Source organism: Aethina tumida, chromosome 5 (assembly GCF_024364675.1).
Source record: "Aethina tumida isolate Nest 87 chromosome 5, icAetTumi1.1, whole genome shotgun sequence".
In the NCBI taxonomy this organism is placed as follows: domain Eukaryota; kingdom Metazoa; phylum Arthropoda; class Insecta; order Coleoptera; family Nitidulidae; genus Aethina; species Aethina tumida.
Window position 1 is genome coordinate 531,724 of NC_065439.1, and position 17,241 is coordinate 548,964.

A 17,241-nucleotide genomic window follows, 5' to 3' on the forward strand; every position below is an offset into this window, starting at 1 on the left:
CTAACTACTTTGTACATAAAAGCTGTGTTTTTGTATGAAATTGTAGATTTTACTTAAATTTTGTTTGTGCAACTTTTTGTTTTAGTTAAGGCAAATATTCAATAATGGGTTAATAATTTATTGTTCCATTTATTTAAAAAATAATAAGTTATTTGAGTCATTGCTTAATTAAATTATTATTTTTGAAATAATTTATTTAATGTGGGAGCACAATATTAATGATTTAATTGTATATTTAAATTGGGTAAGGCAAATGTCAAGAATGAAACATATACATCAATGATAATTGACAGTTTGTAATTTATTGTTAAACATTTGCCGAAATTAATGTTTACTTACTAGTTAGAGTGATTTCAAGTTAAATACTGCGTCACTTTTAATGTAAACTAATTGAGACGAACATACCTAGAAAGTGTTTAAAACATTTTATTCTAATTGTTTAATTAATGTTTAATTGGTAATTTGTTCGGTGATAAATAATTTCGCGTTGATAATGCACAATATAATATGTAAATAAATAAATTATTTAATACATAATAAATATATCATCGATGTGCATGTTAAATTTTCGTATTATGACATAATTTATAGATAAATTGTCAGGTAGAAATGTAGTACAACCATTTTAACATGTAATTTTAATACATAACTAAATAAACTATAACATAAAGCCTTCGTGGAGGGTAATAAAATATTAAAAATTAATCGCACGTTTAAAAAATTAAAATATTATTAACACTAAACGTGTTGTCTTGGAAAATGTTCTTTTAAGAAGAAGTTCCAAATCTAATCAAAATAAAATATAATTAATTTCAGTCAATAGTACAAACATGATAATGCAGATTTCTATATTAATCTCCTCCCACCCATTCTTATTTTAAATGTGATTCTTTTGGAGTCAATGAGAAACAGAGTCATAGTTTTAATGAAGTTAATCGAAAATGAAAATTAAAGTACCATTTTTCAAATTTAGAGGAAATTGACTTGATTATTTACTAATTTGAAAACCTTTCCATAAAATAATATTTAAATACCAGAAATTAACTATTTAAACTGACGTGTTCTTTAATTTTATTATTTCAGGATATAATAGATACGTTTTTTGCTGATTTAACAGAAGTTAATATAGAAACTATTGATTTTATTAAATAAGTTCATTTACGTACATTTTATCTTAACAACGACAATAATAGAAACAGAGTAACATAGTTAATGTTAATGTTAATTCATACCCATTTGCATTTAAAATAAAGTTATTTATAATTTAAGTGAATACGAATATGACCTATGTAACTAATTTAAAAAGGAATGTTTCTTAATATAGAGAAATAGTGGATAATAAATATTAATTTATAATTACAATAATTACAATTAATATATTAATAATTTTTATGTTGATATTAATTTTGAATATTAAATATTTTTAAAATATATAATAATTTATTTCAAATATAAGATATTAATTTTATCCATTTTATTTATACAATATGCATATTTATCAATATGTTTTCAACTGCCATCTTTCTGTCAATAGCACAAACAAAGTTATACAGTTTTCTAAATTAATTCCATCTATTTGTACTTTGAATGTGATTTTTTAATAGTTAATTTAACAAGGAAACATTCTTTAAATCTGGAGAAAATAATTTTGATTATCTATCTTCTATGCATAATATTTCATAAAATAATATTTAAAGACTAGCAATGAACTGATTTAAACTGTTGTGTTCAAAATAAAAATAAGGTTGAACACACAACAAAAATACTATCAATAATAATTATTCTACTATAATAAAATTAAATTAATTCTATTTTTTTTTTCAATGGTTAATAATTATGATTTATAATAATTATAAAAGTAATAATTTATTTATAAAAATTTTGTTTTCAGTGGGTAATAAATATTAATTTATAAGAATAATATATAATAATATATAGAATTTTTGTGTTGATAATAATTTTGAATTTGGCATATGTTTAATATATAAAATAATTAGTTTCATAATAACCATTGTCAATTATCAATATGTTTTCACACTGCCATCTTTCTGTCAGTAGTCTAAACAATGTGATACAGTTTTCTATATTAACCTCATCCATTTATATTTTAAATGTGATTATTTAATAATTAATTAATAATAAGGCAACATTTTTTAATTTAGAAAAAATGAATTTGATTATAAAATAATATGTTATTATTCTCATCCATTTGTACTTTGAATGTGATGTTTTAATAATTAATTTAAGAAGGGAAATTAAATTTAGAGAAAATGGATTTGATTATTTATTTACTATGAAATAATATTTAAAGACTAGCATTGAACAAATTTTAACTGTTGTGTTCAAAATAAATATAAGGCAGAAAACACAAAAAAAAATACTATCAATAATATTTATTTTATTATAATACTAATAAAAAATTATTTCTAATTTTTTTTTAATGGCTAATTATAAATAATTTATAATAATTATAAAAGTAATAAATTATTTCTAAAAATTTTGTTTTTAGTGGATAATAAATATTAATTTATAATAATATATAGAATTTTTATGTTGTTAATAATTTTGAATTTGGCATATGTTTAATATATAAAATAATTAGTTTCATAATAACCATTGTTAATTATCAATATGTTTTCACACTGCCATCTTTCTGTCAATAGTCTAAACATTGTGATACAGTTTTCTATATTAACCTCATCCATTTGTATTTTAAATGTGATATTTTAATAATTAATTAATAATAAGGGAACATTTTTTGATGAAATGATCAAAATGAATTTGATTACAAACTAATATGTTAAGACCATCAGTCCACAGATTTAAACCGCCTCGTTCGCGACAACAAACGGGGCCGAAAACCCCAAAAAATTGAGCCGGGCCACCAAAACAAAAGCGGAGCGCCGTGTTGGCGCAGGCCGAAGCGGATGCACGGACGTACGGACGGACGGACGGACGGACGAACGGACGGATGGATGTAACAGTTGATCGTCGGCGAGCGCGACGCACGGAGCATGCCGTGTGTGGAACACCGCGACACCGCCACCGCACTCAACGCCATCCTTCCGCTGACGCTCGCACTCGCACCGTGCTCGCACCAACCACCCCCGAACATCTTCGCCGGGATTGTTGCGGCCCGCGCGTCCGGTGTGCTGTGCGCTGTTAACATTTCGAAAATGTGCTTTTTGTGAGGTTCTCAAACGATTTATTATTATCGCATTATAATTGTATTATATTAAATATTTTTGGCTCAATTTTTGGTTCGTTATTGTTTGTGCTGGTTGTCGTAAATTAAATTCGTGTAGCAGTTATATGACAGGATATTTACTCGATTGTGTGTGTGCACACTGGGACACTTACATGGGTGAGATTTTTCAAATTTCCAATTTTATTATTCTTGGCGCCATTTAATTTTTTTAATTTATTGAACAACAGCAATACATCAAGGAGGCTTTAAGTACATCAAGGTGACAAATATTAGCTATTGATAACATAATCCTTATCTTAAAATTAATCATTGGAACTAAACAAATAAATGGTACCACTTAAAAATAGGGTTTATTATCATTCAATTAATTAAAAAGTATCAAAATTACAAAATATTAGTTAAGGTAAAATACTTCGATAAGATATATTTTATTAAATAATCTCTATGAAAAACAATTTATATAAAAAATAAATTGTAAAATGTGAACACATCATATAAAATTTAAAACTAGTCATAAATGTACACAAACATTGATAACACTCGAGATAACAACATTTTTTTAATTATTATCATAACTATCCTAAGAACTCAAGTATTTTGAAATTTATACAATTTTGAAAAACAATATGTTTTGCTTGAAAAAATTAATTATATTTATTTAATTTATCCTTAAAACTTTATTTTATAATAAAATTATTAATTTAAATAATTAATAATTTAACTTTTATAACATTTTATAAAAATTAATATTATTCATTTAAAATAATATTGGTCTAAAACATTAATAATTTAAAAATAATTATAAATTTTTATAAAAATACGTTTTTTATATTTATCTATTATTTTATTTAATTTATCCTTAAAACTTTATTTCATAATAAAATTTATTAATTTAATAAATTAATAATTTAACTTTTATAACTTTTTATAAAAATAAATATTATTAATTTAAATAATATTGGGCTAAAACATTAATAATTTAAAAATAATTATAAATTTTTATAAAAATACGTTTTTTTGTTATGTAAAATCAATATGAAGTTAATAAAATATGTAAATGACGATGGTAATTATTAAAATTTTGGGACGTAATATGTCAGGAATTCGTTTAATAATGATTTTAACATTTTTTTAATTATTATCGTAACTATCCTAAGAACTCAAGTATTTGGAAATTTAAACAATTTTGAAAAACAATACGTTTTGCTTGAAAAAATTAATTATATTTATCTATTATTTTAATTAATTTATCCTTAAAACTTTATTTCATAATAAAATTTATTAATTTAATAAATTAATAAATAACTTTTATAACTTTTTATAAAAATAAATATTATTAATTTAAATAATAGTGGGCTAAAACATTAATAATTTAAAAATAATTATAAATTTTTATAAAAATACGTTGTTTAATTATGTAAAATCAATATGAAGTTAATGAAATATGTAAATGACGTTGGTAATTATTAAAATTTTGGGACGCAATATGTCAGAAATTCGTTTAATAATGATTTTAACGTTTTTTTAATTGTTATTATAATTATCCTAAGAACTCAATTATTTTGAAATTTATACAATTTTGAAAAACAATATGTTTTGCTTGAAAAAATTAATTATATTTATCTATTATTTTATTTAATTTATCCTTAAAACTTTATTTTAATAAAAAAAATTATTAATTTAAATAATTAATAATTTTACATTTATAACTTTTTATAAAAATAAATATTATTAATTTAAATAATATAATATAAATTTTTATAAAAATTCATTTTTTAATTATGTAAAATCAATATGAAATGAATGAAATATGTAAATGACGATGGTAATTATTAAAATTTTGGGACGTAATATGTCAGGAATTCGTTTAATAATGAATAAAAAAAAATAAATGTATTTAAAAGACGAGGTCGTCATTTCATTTCCTCAACACATCATCAAGGATAAATTATAGGATAAACAATTACGAATTCCTTCCTTATTTCGACATAATTCCCCCCTTAATCCTTATGAGAATATAATTAAGCCAACATCGAAATTGATAATTTATTCAATATTTAACGTTGCATTAATAATCACAATGGGTTTTGATATATTATTGTCAATAATAAACTAATCAATCAGCATAATCCATTATTATTAATTAAACTGAACAAATATTCCGTGTATAAGTGTGTGTGCCTAACAAAAAATCAATGATAATAATAAATATTATTAACTAACTCGTTCCCAAAATAACTTTAAGTTAAAATATTTGAAGTTTAGTCTGGCAATAATAAACACCAAGCCAATTATTATTTACTTATTCCAGCAACAAATGTGAAAGAAGAAACCCAGTTAATATGTTTTTGAAAAAGATTAAACAATACGAAGTTCCGAACGTAAATAAAAAATAAAGGGAAGAGCGTTTACGACGTAATGACGCTTAATAAAAAACAATTTAACTTTGTATCTCAACTTACTGAGTCCGATGTGAGTTCCGTCGTTGCTGAGATGATGGAGACTGAGAAATTATGGGCACGTTTAAAGAAAAAAAATGTTTTTCATTTGTGCTTTATTATTGTTGAACAAATACGAATTTCATTTCGGTTTGAATAAATATTTTATTGTTGGTGTGTTTTCATCCAGGCATATTTTTGTTTATTGTTGTTGTACGAAAATATAATCAATATTTAAGGGTTGATTATTACAATTATCATCATTATCAAGTGTTGTATGTCACATTAATGGAACAAAATAATTATATTAATATATTATGGATAATATTTGGATAACCAGATGCCCAATAATTTATTTCGTAGCTGATCAATTTGTATATTGTGTACTCATTTTAATTCCTATCCTTGTGTATTCAAAAAGAGTTAAAAGAGTTGAATTTGAAAGTAAATTTATTAGTATGGGTCGATATTTCAAGAATATTACCACAAAAATTTAAATTTATTAGTTTAGTTGTAAGAAAAGTTCAAGTATGGTATGAATATTTTAAAGAATGTTTGTGAACAGTGCAAAGTTATATTACTTTTTGACATCATAAAGTTCCAATATATACGTATTTAATAGTACATAAAATTCTTATCTAAGAAATTTCAACTTTAATTAAAGACTTAAAATAAGCAAATTTTGAATTGAAATTTAATGTTCACAATACAAAGAACATTTTATTAAATCATCTTCTTAAATTATATTACATTGGTATTTTTGACATGGTAAAGTTCAAATACATATTTTAATAAGAATAAAGTTAATAAATAATATTACAATATAAGAAATCTGATATTTAATTAAATTTATGAAAGTGAACATATTTTTAATGTAAATTTTGTTTATGCAATACAGAGAAAATGTCTAAATTTTATTTTATATTTTAATAATGTAATTTAAAATAGTGATAGAAAGTGAAAAAAAAGAATACTTTTGTAATAAATATTTTTTAATATATATTATTAAATTATTGTCGTGATAAATTTCGAATATATATTTATTATCATAAAAAAGTAGATAAAATTGTTTTTAAGAAATCAGAAATTTAATTAACAACACATGAAAATAAACGAATTTTGAATTAAAGTTTATTAAATTAGTTTTTTAAATAGAATGTAGTAATTAAAATCTATTTAAATTATTTAAAATTTCTTTAAATTATATTACTTTAGCATAGTAAAGTTCGAATATATTCTTATTATAAGAAAATACTTATAAAATTAAACAAATTTTGAATTGAAATTTAATTTTTACAACACAAGTAAAATATTCTCATTTTAAATGTGATTTCTTTTGAATCAATGATAAACAAAGTGCTATATCATTAGACACTAATTAAAATCTTATGAAATTAAAGAAATTAATGAGCAAAAATGTTATAATTTACAATAAAAAAATTGAGACAAGTTTTTTCCTGATTTAACAGAAGCTGAATAGTAATTTTATGAAATTAATGTAGTGCATATTGATTTTAATAAATGAAATCATTTACGTACATTTTACTTTAACAAAGACAGTAACAGAAGGAGTGATACAGTTTTCTATGTTAATTCGTACCAATTTGAATTTAAAATGAGGTATGATTTAAGGGAAGCCGAATAGCATCTATGTAATTAATTTAAAAAGGAACATTTTGTAATATAGAGAAATAGTATATATTAAATATTAATTTATAAACATAATAATTATAATTAGTATATGAATAATTTGTATATTGATATTAATTTTAAGTTTGGCTTATTTTTAATAAATAAAATAATTAGTTTCTAAAAACTGTGTAAAAAGCAAAAATAAAAAAAAATAGTTTTGTAGTAATTAAAACTTATTTAAATTAATTAAATTATATTATTAATTTTTATTACTTTGATCATTTTTAACTTAGTATCATAGTAATTAAAATCTATTTAAATTATTTAATATTTCTTTAAATTATATTATTTTAACATAATAAAGTTCGAATATATTCTTATTATAAGAAAATAGCATTGTTAAATTAAATTATTAATTAAGATACGAGAAATTTAATTCAAAACTTATGAAATTAAACAAATTTTGAATTGAAATTTAATTTTTACAATGCAAGGTAAAATTAAAAAAAAATGGTTTTATAGTAAATAAAATTTTTATTTTCATTATTTAGTGTGTGATGACGTTCGAATATTTATTTATTATAGGAAAAAGTAGATAAATTATCTAAGAAATTATAAATTAAATTGAAAATTTATCATATTTTGAATTTATTTTTATATTTGTATAAAATTTAATTGATAAAAAAAATTATGTAACAAATTATTATACAGAATGTAAAAACAACAATAAAAAAATATAAAAAGTAAAAATAAAAAAATAGTTTTGTAGTAATTAAAATTTATTTATATTATTTAAAATTTCATTAAATAATATTATCAAGTTATATTACTTTAAGACTTAATTTTTAAGATAGGAAACTTCGACTATATTCGATATCATAAGAAAATAGTTCCATAGACTAAATTATTAACTAATATATCAGAAATATATTTTAAAACTTATGAAATTAAACAAATTTTGACTTGAAATTTAACACAAGGAAAATATTATATTAAAAAAAAATTAGAAAATGAAGTTGATGATGTTATAAATTAGAAATTTTCTTTTAAAATTAGAAAATTTCTACAATTTCTAGAAATTTTATTTAATATTGTAATAAGTAATGAAATTTTGATGTAGAATGTAAAATAAATGTTTCGTAGTAATTAAAATTTATTTATATTATTAAAAATTTCATTAAATCATATTATTAAGTGATATTAATTACTTTAATCCACAACTTATGAAATTAGATAAATCGAAATTTAATTAGAAAATTTCTATAATTTATTTTATATATATTTTAAAATGGTATAATAAATTTTTAAAATGGTTATAGAAAGTAAAAATTAATTAATTACATTAGTAACTTTGATATTTATTGACGTAAATATATATTTATTGTAGAAAAAAAGTAGAATTATTAACTAAGAAATCAGAATTTTAATTAAAAACTTAAGAATGTAAAGCAATTTTGAATTTAAGTTTAATTTCCACATTCCAAGAAAAAACGTTAAAATTTAAAAAAGAAAAGAAGTTTTTAGAAATTGTTTTTTATCTTGTAATGTGTAATGTACCGTTATAGTTTAAATTTTATTCGTACATTTTACAAAATGTAGTATGTTCTGAGGTGGTGAAAAAAAGGAAATAGTTTTGTAGTAAATAATTATTTTTTTACATTGACTTTAAGAACTCAAATATTTTTTAACTTAAAGTACATTTATAAAAAGTGATTAAATTCTATTTTTAGACACGCAAAATAGAATTTTTTGCCCGTTTATTAATTTATGACCAAAGTAAAAGGACATGAAATATTGAAGTTGATTTGAGCACACATCATAAATCGTCCAAACACAATAGAGATGGATACCAACAGTGAGCGGGGCATGTTCCATTAAAAACCGAGTCTAAGGAGCCAAAGTAAGTACCGAACGGATAAACGGATAAATGGATAAACGGATAAAAACCCCATTGTGAAGTATGGGGGGTAGTATGGTAAATGAGGCACCCGAAAATCGAAAGCGCTTTATCACGTATGTTGTTACTTTTACCGCCAACATAGACCCGGTGCATGTTTGAGCAAGATCGGGAGGAAAGCCGCCATCTATTATGTAAAGAAACACCCCTCCCCCTCACCACCACCACCACCTCCGCCTATTTATACTTTTCTCTAATGTAACAAATTGCCGGGATCCATTATGTGGCGCGGGCAAAAGCAGAACCATAACGAGATGGCATGTCGGACACTCAGCCCCAAATTATGCTTCTTTCACGACCTACTTAAAAATACCTGAAGGAATTTTTTTGGGGGGAATTTTAACCGACCATAATTTGTATGCTTGGGAAGTTCGCAGCTGCTTAAATAACACAATGAATAAGACTTATTATTAATTTAATAATTAGCTTAAACACACGAGTAACTAATTTAAATCCTATTAATTATTGCCACACAACATTATTAAGAAGGATTGTGGTGTATAAAGTGTAAGACCTAATTTCGTTTCAAGGTTTGGGTTTGGGATTATCCAAAAGTATTATATTTCCAACACAGTCCACAATCGATGGAAACTGTTTGCTCATTTCCTCTTTAAGTAAACATTCATAGCCAGAGTATAATGCGTTTCCACTGTTACACACAGAAAATTTATAAAACAAAAGGAACAAAAATGGTTTTCACATTTTACTGCACCTCATCCCAATAATCATATATTTTAAGGTACTCTAATGAGTTTTTTCAGTCATTTAACTAACGAAGGTCACCAAAATGACAGGTTAGATTTTAACGACACTGTTAAATGTCCATTTATTTGTACAATATTCATGTTTATCAGTATGCTTCCGCACTGCCATCTTTCCGACAGTAGTACAACCACAGTGTTGCAGTTTTCTAAGTTAATTACATCCCATGTGTATTTTAAATGTGTTAAACAAATTTTGAATTGAAATTTAATTTTTACGAGGCAAGGAAAATATTATATTTTAAAATTATAAAATTTCTAAAAGTTATTTCATATTATAAAACAAAAGGAACAAAGATAAAAATGGATTTCACACTTTAGTGAACCTCATCTCAATAATCATATATTTTAAGAGTCTCTAATGAGTTCTTTTCAGCCATTTAACGAAGGTCTTCTTACCACCACCAAAACGAGAGGTTCGACTTTAACGACCCTGTTAAATGTCTATTCGTTGATTTAATGTTTATGCCCACAATAACAAACGCGTTATTAACTAGAAATGACAGTTATTAGCTTACTACAAAATTTGCAACAACGTTGTCACAAACAACTAATAAAAAGGCGACTTTTCAAACGCAAATAAAAAAAAGATGCAAACTAGTGTCCGACACCTTTATGGAGAGGGGTTGAAAAAAAAAAAAGCAAACAGAACAGCCCGCATAAACAGGATTTACCCTGTGCCGTTCGCCACTTCAATTACACTCGCACAAAAGCTTAATTAAAAAAATAATGAATCCCACACAATCGAACTAAAGTCCCATCTTCAATTAATAAACGCTTAATTACTATTTTTTTTTTTATTTAGAATTTAGAACGGGATATGTTAATGAGCCCCACACCAAGACTGATTAATTGAATGATTTTTATGAAATTCGTGGAAGCCGAAGCCGTAATTTAATAACGGAGTCTAAAAGGGGGTAATTGATGAAGTTTTGGAGCAACAGTTTTGGCGGAACACGGACCGAATCTTGTGCTCCATTCAAAAGACGATCCCCTAATCTAGACATTATAAACCGAATTATCTGCTTCTGAAAGATTTAACTATCGATTTGGGGCCGAGTTTTCTGCCTTCCAGTTGCCAGTTTCCAGTTTGTTCTTGCATGCTAATGAGGATCGGGAATTTGTTTGCGAGATGCCTCGAACGTCAAGGGCCGAAATCAACGAAACATCTGGACGGGACGGTTGAGAAAAAAATATGTCGACATTAATAAAAACCAGCAAGTTTATGTTTGGAAACTTGTACATAATTATTGTAATTTAATTATTTAAGTTATCATTAATATCATTCATTTTACTTGTTCATAAATTATATTCTTCGCTACAGAACTACTTAATCATGAATTTACAGAAATATTAACGTACTGCTCAAAATAAGCAAAAAGAAGCTTTGTTTAAGAACTACAGAACTATAAAGTTATGTTCAGAACTACTTAAATATGAATTTATAGTATATTTAATATCTAAATGTTTTAAATATTTCAAAAAATTTAAATTTGATTTAAATTTATTAATATCTTTGAGAAATATGAAAGTGTTGCTCAAAATAAGCAAAAAGAAGCTTTATTTAAGAATTACAGAACTATATATAAGGTTATGTTTAGAACTACTTAAACATAAATTTACGGTATATTTAATACCTAATTTTTAAATATTTCATAAAATTTAACATTGATTAAAATTTATTAATAACATATGTTCCAGAAATATTAAAGTGCTGCTCAAAATAAGCAAAAAGACGCTTTGTTTAAGAACTACAGAACTATAAAGTTATGTTCAGAACTACTTAAACATGAATTTATAGTATATTTAATACCTAAATGTTTTAAATATTTCAAAAAATTTAAATTTGATAAATTTATTAATATCTTTCAGAAATATGAAAGTGTTGCTCAAAATAAGCAAAAAGAAGCTTTGTTTAAGAATTACAGAACTAGAAGGTTATGTTTAGAATTACTTAATCATGAATTTACAGTATATTTAATACCTAATTTTTAAATATTTCATAAAATTGAACTTTGATTTAAATTTATTAATATGTTTCAGAAATATTAAAGTGCTGCTCAAAATAAGCAAAAAGAAGCTTTGTTTAAGAACTACAGAACTATAAAGTTATGTTCAGAACTACTTAAACCTTAATTTATAGTATATTTAATACCTAATTTTTAAATATTTCTTAAAATTTAACTTTGTTTAAAATTTATTAATAACATATGTTCCAGAAATATTAAAGTGCTGCTCAAAATAAGCAAAAAGAAGCTTTGTTTAAGAACTACAGAACTATAAAGTTATGTTCAGAACTACTTAAACCTTAATTTATAGTATATTTAATACCTAATTTTTAAATATTTCTTAAAATTTAACTTTGTTTAAAATTTATTAATAACATATGTTCCAGAAATATTAAAGTGCTGCTCAAAATAAGCAAAAAGAAGCTTTGTTTAAGAACTACAGAACTATAAAGTTATGTTCAGAACTACTTAAACCTTAATTTATAGTATATTTAATACCTAATTTTTAAATATTTCTTAAAATTTAACTTTGTTTAAAATTTATTAATAACATATGTTCCAGAAATATTAAAGTGCTGCTCAAAATAAGCAAAAAGAAGCTTTGTTTAAGAACTACAGAACTATAAAGTTATGTTCAGAACTACTTAAATCTTAATTTATAGTATATTTAATACCTAAATGTTTTAAATATTTCAAAAAATTTAAATTTGATTTAAATTTATTAATATCTTTCAGAAATATGAAAGTGTTGCTCAAAATAAGCAAAAAGACGCTTTGTTTAAGAACTACAGAACTATAAAAGTATGTTCAGAACCACTTAAACATGAATTTATAGTATATTTAATACCTAAATGTTTTAAATATTTCAAAAAATTTAAATTTGATTTAAATTTATTAATATCTTTTAGAAATATGAAAGTGTTGCTCAAAATAAGCAAAAAGACGCTTTGTTTAAGAACTACAGAACTATAAAAGTATATTCAGAACCACTTAAACATGAATTTATAGTATATTTAATACCTAAATGTTTTAAATATTTCAAAAAATTTAAATTTGATTTAAATTTATTAATATCTTTCAGAAATATGAAAGTGTTGCTCAAAATAAGCAAAAAGACGCTTTGTTTAAGAACTACAGAACTATAAAAGTATGTTCAGAACCACTTAAACATGAATTTATAGTATATTTAATACCTAAATGTTTTAAATATTTCAAAAAATTTAAATTTGATTTAAATTTATTAATATCTTTCAGAAATATGAAAGTGTTGCTCAAAATAAGCAAAAAGACGCTTTGTTTAAGAACTACAGAACTATAAAAGTATGTTCAGAACCACTTAAACATGAATTTATAGTATATTTAATACCTAAATGTTTTAAATATTTCAAAAAATTTAAATTTGATTTAAATTTATTAATATCTTTCAGAAATATGAAAGTGTTGCTCAAAATAAGCAAAAAGACGCTTTGTTTAAGAACTACAGAACTATAAAAGTATGTTCAGAACCACTTAAACATGAATTTATAGTATATTTAATACCTAAATGTTTTAAATATTTCAAAAAATTTAAATTTGATTTAAATTTATTAATATCTTTCAGAAATATGAAAGTGTTGCTCAAAATAAGCAAAAAGAAGCTTTGTTTAAGAATTACAGAACTGGAAGGTTATGTTTAGAATTACTTAAACATGAATTTACAGTATATTTAATACCTATTATTTTAAATATTTCATAAAATTGAACTTTGATTTAAATTTATTAATGTTTCAGAAATATTAAAGAGCTGCTCAAAATAAGCAAAAAGAAGCTTTGTTTAAGAACTAGAGAACTAGAAAGTTATGTTCAGAACTACTTAAACATGAATTTACAGTATATTTAATACATGTATACAATGTTTTAAATAAATTATAAAATTTAACTTTGACTTAAATTTATTGATATGTTCCAGAAATATTAAAGTGGTGCTCAAAATAAGCAAAAATTTCTAGTTTTTATATCCATGATATTCAATTAGATTTTAAGTAGGAATAAAATATAAACAAAATATCTTAATAAAAAATATACTAATAGAGTTAGTTGTTGTTAGATTAAAGTAAATTTTAAGTGGAAAATTAAAATATAAATATAATAACTAATATTTAATTTAATAAATATTTAAATCAATCAATCAATAATAAAATAAACATATTCTTATTAGATTAATATAAAATTTAATATGTAAACGATAAAATGGAACATTTTTATTGATTTTCACTAATAAAATAAAACTACTACTTAATTTTAATTATTATTCGTCTTTGATCTTGTTTACGCGTCGAGTTTATGTAGGTAATCTTTTACAATTCACACCTGATCGAATGTTTGCGTTGTGCGTTAAATAAATTCGTGCGTTTGTAAAAACAATTTAAAACACCCGTTAATGTACACTCGAAACTGAAAACTAATCACTTTTAGGTAATATATCATTACTGAAAAATATTCTGGCAATAAGTCAACAAACTGTCTACCTAAATTTAAACTGATATGTAGGTAATATGTATGTTATATATTTTACAGCTGGTTTTATAAATAAATCACTACTGCCTGAAAACTTTTTAAAAATTCAATCTTTGTCGTTTATTTTATTATTAGTACTAAAAATAAACGTTTCGAACGTTGTATTTTAACGTTTTATCCTTTTAATAACGACGGTCTACGGTGGAATTTCATTAAACATCAAACAGGACTGAAATAAATATATGTATAAATTTATAAATTTATAACTGGTTATTTAATACTTTTGTAAAATGTAACATGTACTAAAACCAAATGGTCGATTAAAATACAAAAATTAAATTGTTTTAAATCCATTGGATTTTTGCTTCCTGCTTTTCCTGGATGCTGAGGCAACTTTAATTTTATGTCTCACATAAATTTAATAATATTCTGGAGGAGGAAAAAAGTTACTTACGTCGTAAAACCGATCTGCTTTGAAGCGCACTTTAGATAAGTGCATAAAATTAATGATGTTTTCTTCATATTTAATTTTATTTTAGCCATCGAGAAAGTTGCCTAAATAATAAATAGTTCTGACGGTTCTCGACGGTTGCCACATTGTTATTTATTTATAAAATGGAGACGGACAGCTTCCGGTCAAACCATTTATTTTTCACGTCCGTCTTATCTGCGGTTTATTTTTAGACCGGCTGTGATCTTGCGGTTATTGTTTGACTTATCAAAATGTCAGTTGATTGTCCTCCTTAATTTTCCCCCGTGTTGAAATTTCGATGCACCCGTGGAGATTGTTGGATATCGCTTTAGACCTTCGAGAATCCGGAAGTGGCGGTGCCAAAATTGAATTTCACAGAATACGGGATAAGTCAGTAATATCTCAACAATGTAGTATTTTCGTGCGAGGCGTCGCGACGCCCTAAAATATTGGAACGTTCATCTGCTCCTCGTTTTTCCACACCGTATTCCTTTTAGGTTTTTGTTTGTTTAATGTCGGGGCAAAACGGACTTTAATTAAACTGAAATAATATTCTATTAATGGGGCACAATGTTATTAAATTTTGTAATTGTTTGTTTGAGTTTTATCCCAAATAGGTTAATTATTAAATTTCATTTGTGCTTTGGAGTCGTTGACACTATTAATATTTCAAATATTTTAACTAACTTTATTTTCTCTTTGTTTACTATTAATTTAATACGCACAGATGAATTCCATTCGGAATGTTACCATTAACATTCCAGTTATGGATAGATAAGGGTTGGAAACAAAGCCTAATTTTAACTTAACCCCATCTTCCACCAAACTCAATTCAATTAATTGAATTGAAGATCCTCCTCATTCACATACGTGTATAATTACTTAAGTAAAATTCCGTCGGTGATTTTCTAAATATTAACAACAAACTGTTGGTTCAATATTAGATTATATCACAGCGTCACACATTTATTGATATTGTGTTCGATTTTATAGGTTCATAAACGTATTAAGCTGTTTATTTATAGTATAATTAATATCAACTATAAAAACGAAACCTCAATGTAACGTATACGATTAATGTGCCATTAGAACCACTAAATTAATAAAGTTTGTTGTGATTAATATTTTATTGCGTTATTTACAGTTTTACATTAAGATGTAGCAGTTGAAATTTATAATATCTTCTGTTGATTTATCACATTACTCTCAAGTAAATAAACAATTATATTATATTATTATTAATTATGTTTTTAATTTATATTCTTTATTGATATTTTTTGTAATAGTCTGTAATTAATGAGAAAACAATCTAAATTTTTGTTTGTTTTATTTCATTTTCAAAATTATAATATAGATAAAACTATACAAAACCAAAACTTAATATTTAAGTATACTTCTTAGATTTCACGTTCGCCCTGCCATCTCTATGACAATAGCTTAGTAAATATAATACAGGTATCTATCTTAAATTCTTCACATTAGTCAAATGTAACTTCTATAGTTGAAAACTATATAATAATTTATTTTATATTATTAAAAATTAAATAAAATAATGTAATTTTTTATTTAATTGTAATAAATATAAAGTTTATAATATGAATTGATTAATAAAGATAATAATTTTGTTGTATAAAATTACAAAATCATTCATATCATATAACATTCTTTTTTAAAATTATTTATATTGTTAAAAATTTAAATTCATTAAATTTTATTTATTGTAATTGTGAGTAAACAATGAAAAACTATGTAATATTTTGTTCGTTCCCATTTCATTTTAAATAATGTAATTATATATATGTTATTGAAAAATATTTTTTTATTTTAATAAATATGTAAATTAGTACATACTCAGCTCAGTAAATTAGTACATAGTAGCTCGTTTTATTAAATTATTGTATAAATAAATAATATATTATGGATAAGTATTCTTTATACATAACTAAACTTTTATTTAATAACAAAAACTTATATGAAACTTTTCAATTTTGTTTTATTAAAAATTTAAATTATGTGTATAAAGAAGGATAATAAAAAGAGTTTGCTATATAAGCATTTATGGGTACAAGTAAAACTTTATTTAATAATATATGAAATTAATATAAATATTTTGTTCATGTGAATATTTTAATTTCTCTTTTAAATGTTTAAATATGTAGTTTATGTATAATAAATACATTATGAATAGAGTGTAAAAATAAGGATAACTCCTTGCTGGATATTTTATGTCCAACTCAACTATTAATTAATTAATAATAAAATCTTTGT

At 23.2% G+C, this 17,241-nt stretch overlaps 1 protein-coding gene across 1 annotated transcript in view; it reads left to right on the forward strand.

Annotated features, from left to right (window-relative positions):
* The first annotated feature begins 3,022 nt into the window (after nucleotides 1-3,022).
* Nucleotides 3,023-17,241, forward strand: part of LOC109594774 (5-hydroxytryptamine receptor 1) — a 150,170-nt gene continuing 135,951 nt past the window's right edge. The window contains exon 1 of the mRNA XM_049967711.1: nucleotides 3,023-3,364. The gene's annotated coding sequence lies outside the window, so the exon portion shown is untranslated. The remainder of the gene's footprint in view (nucleotides 3,365-17,241) is intronic.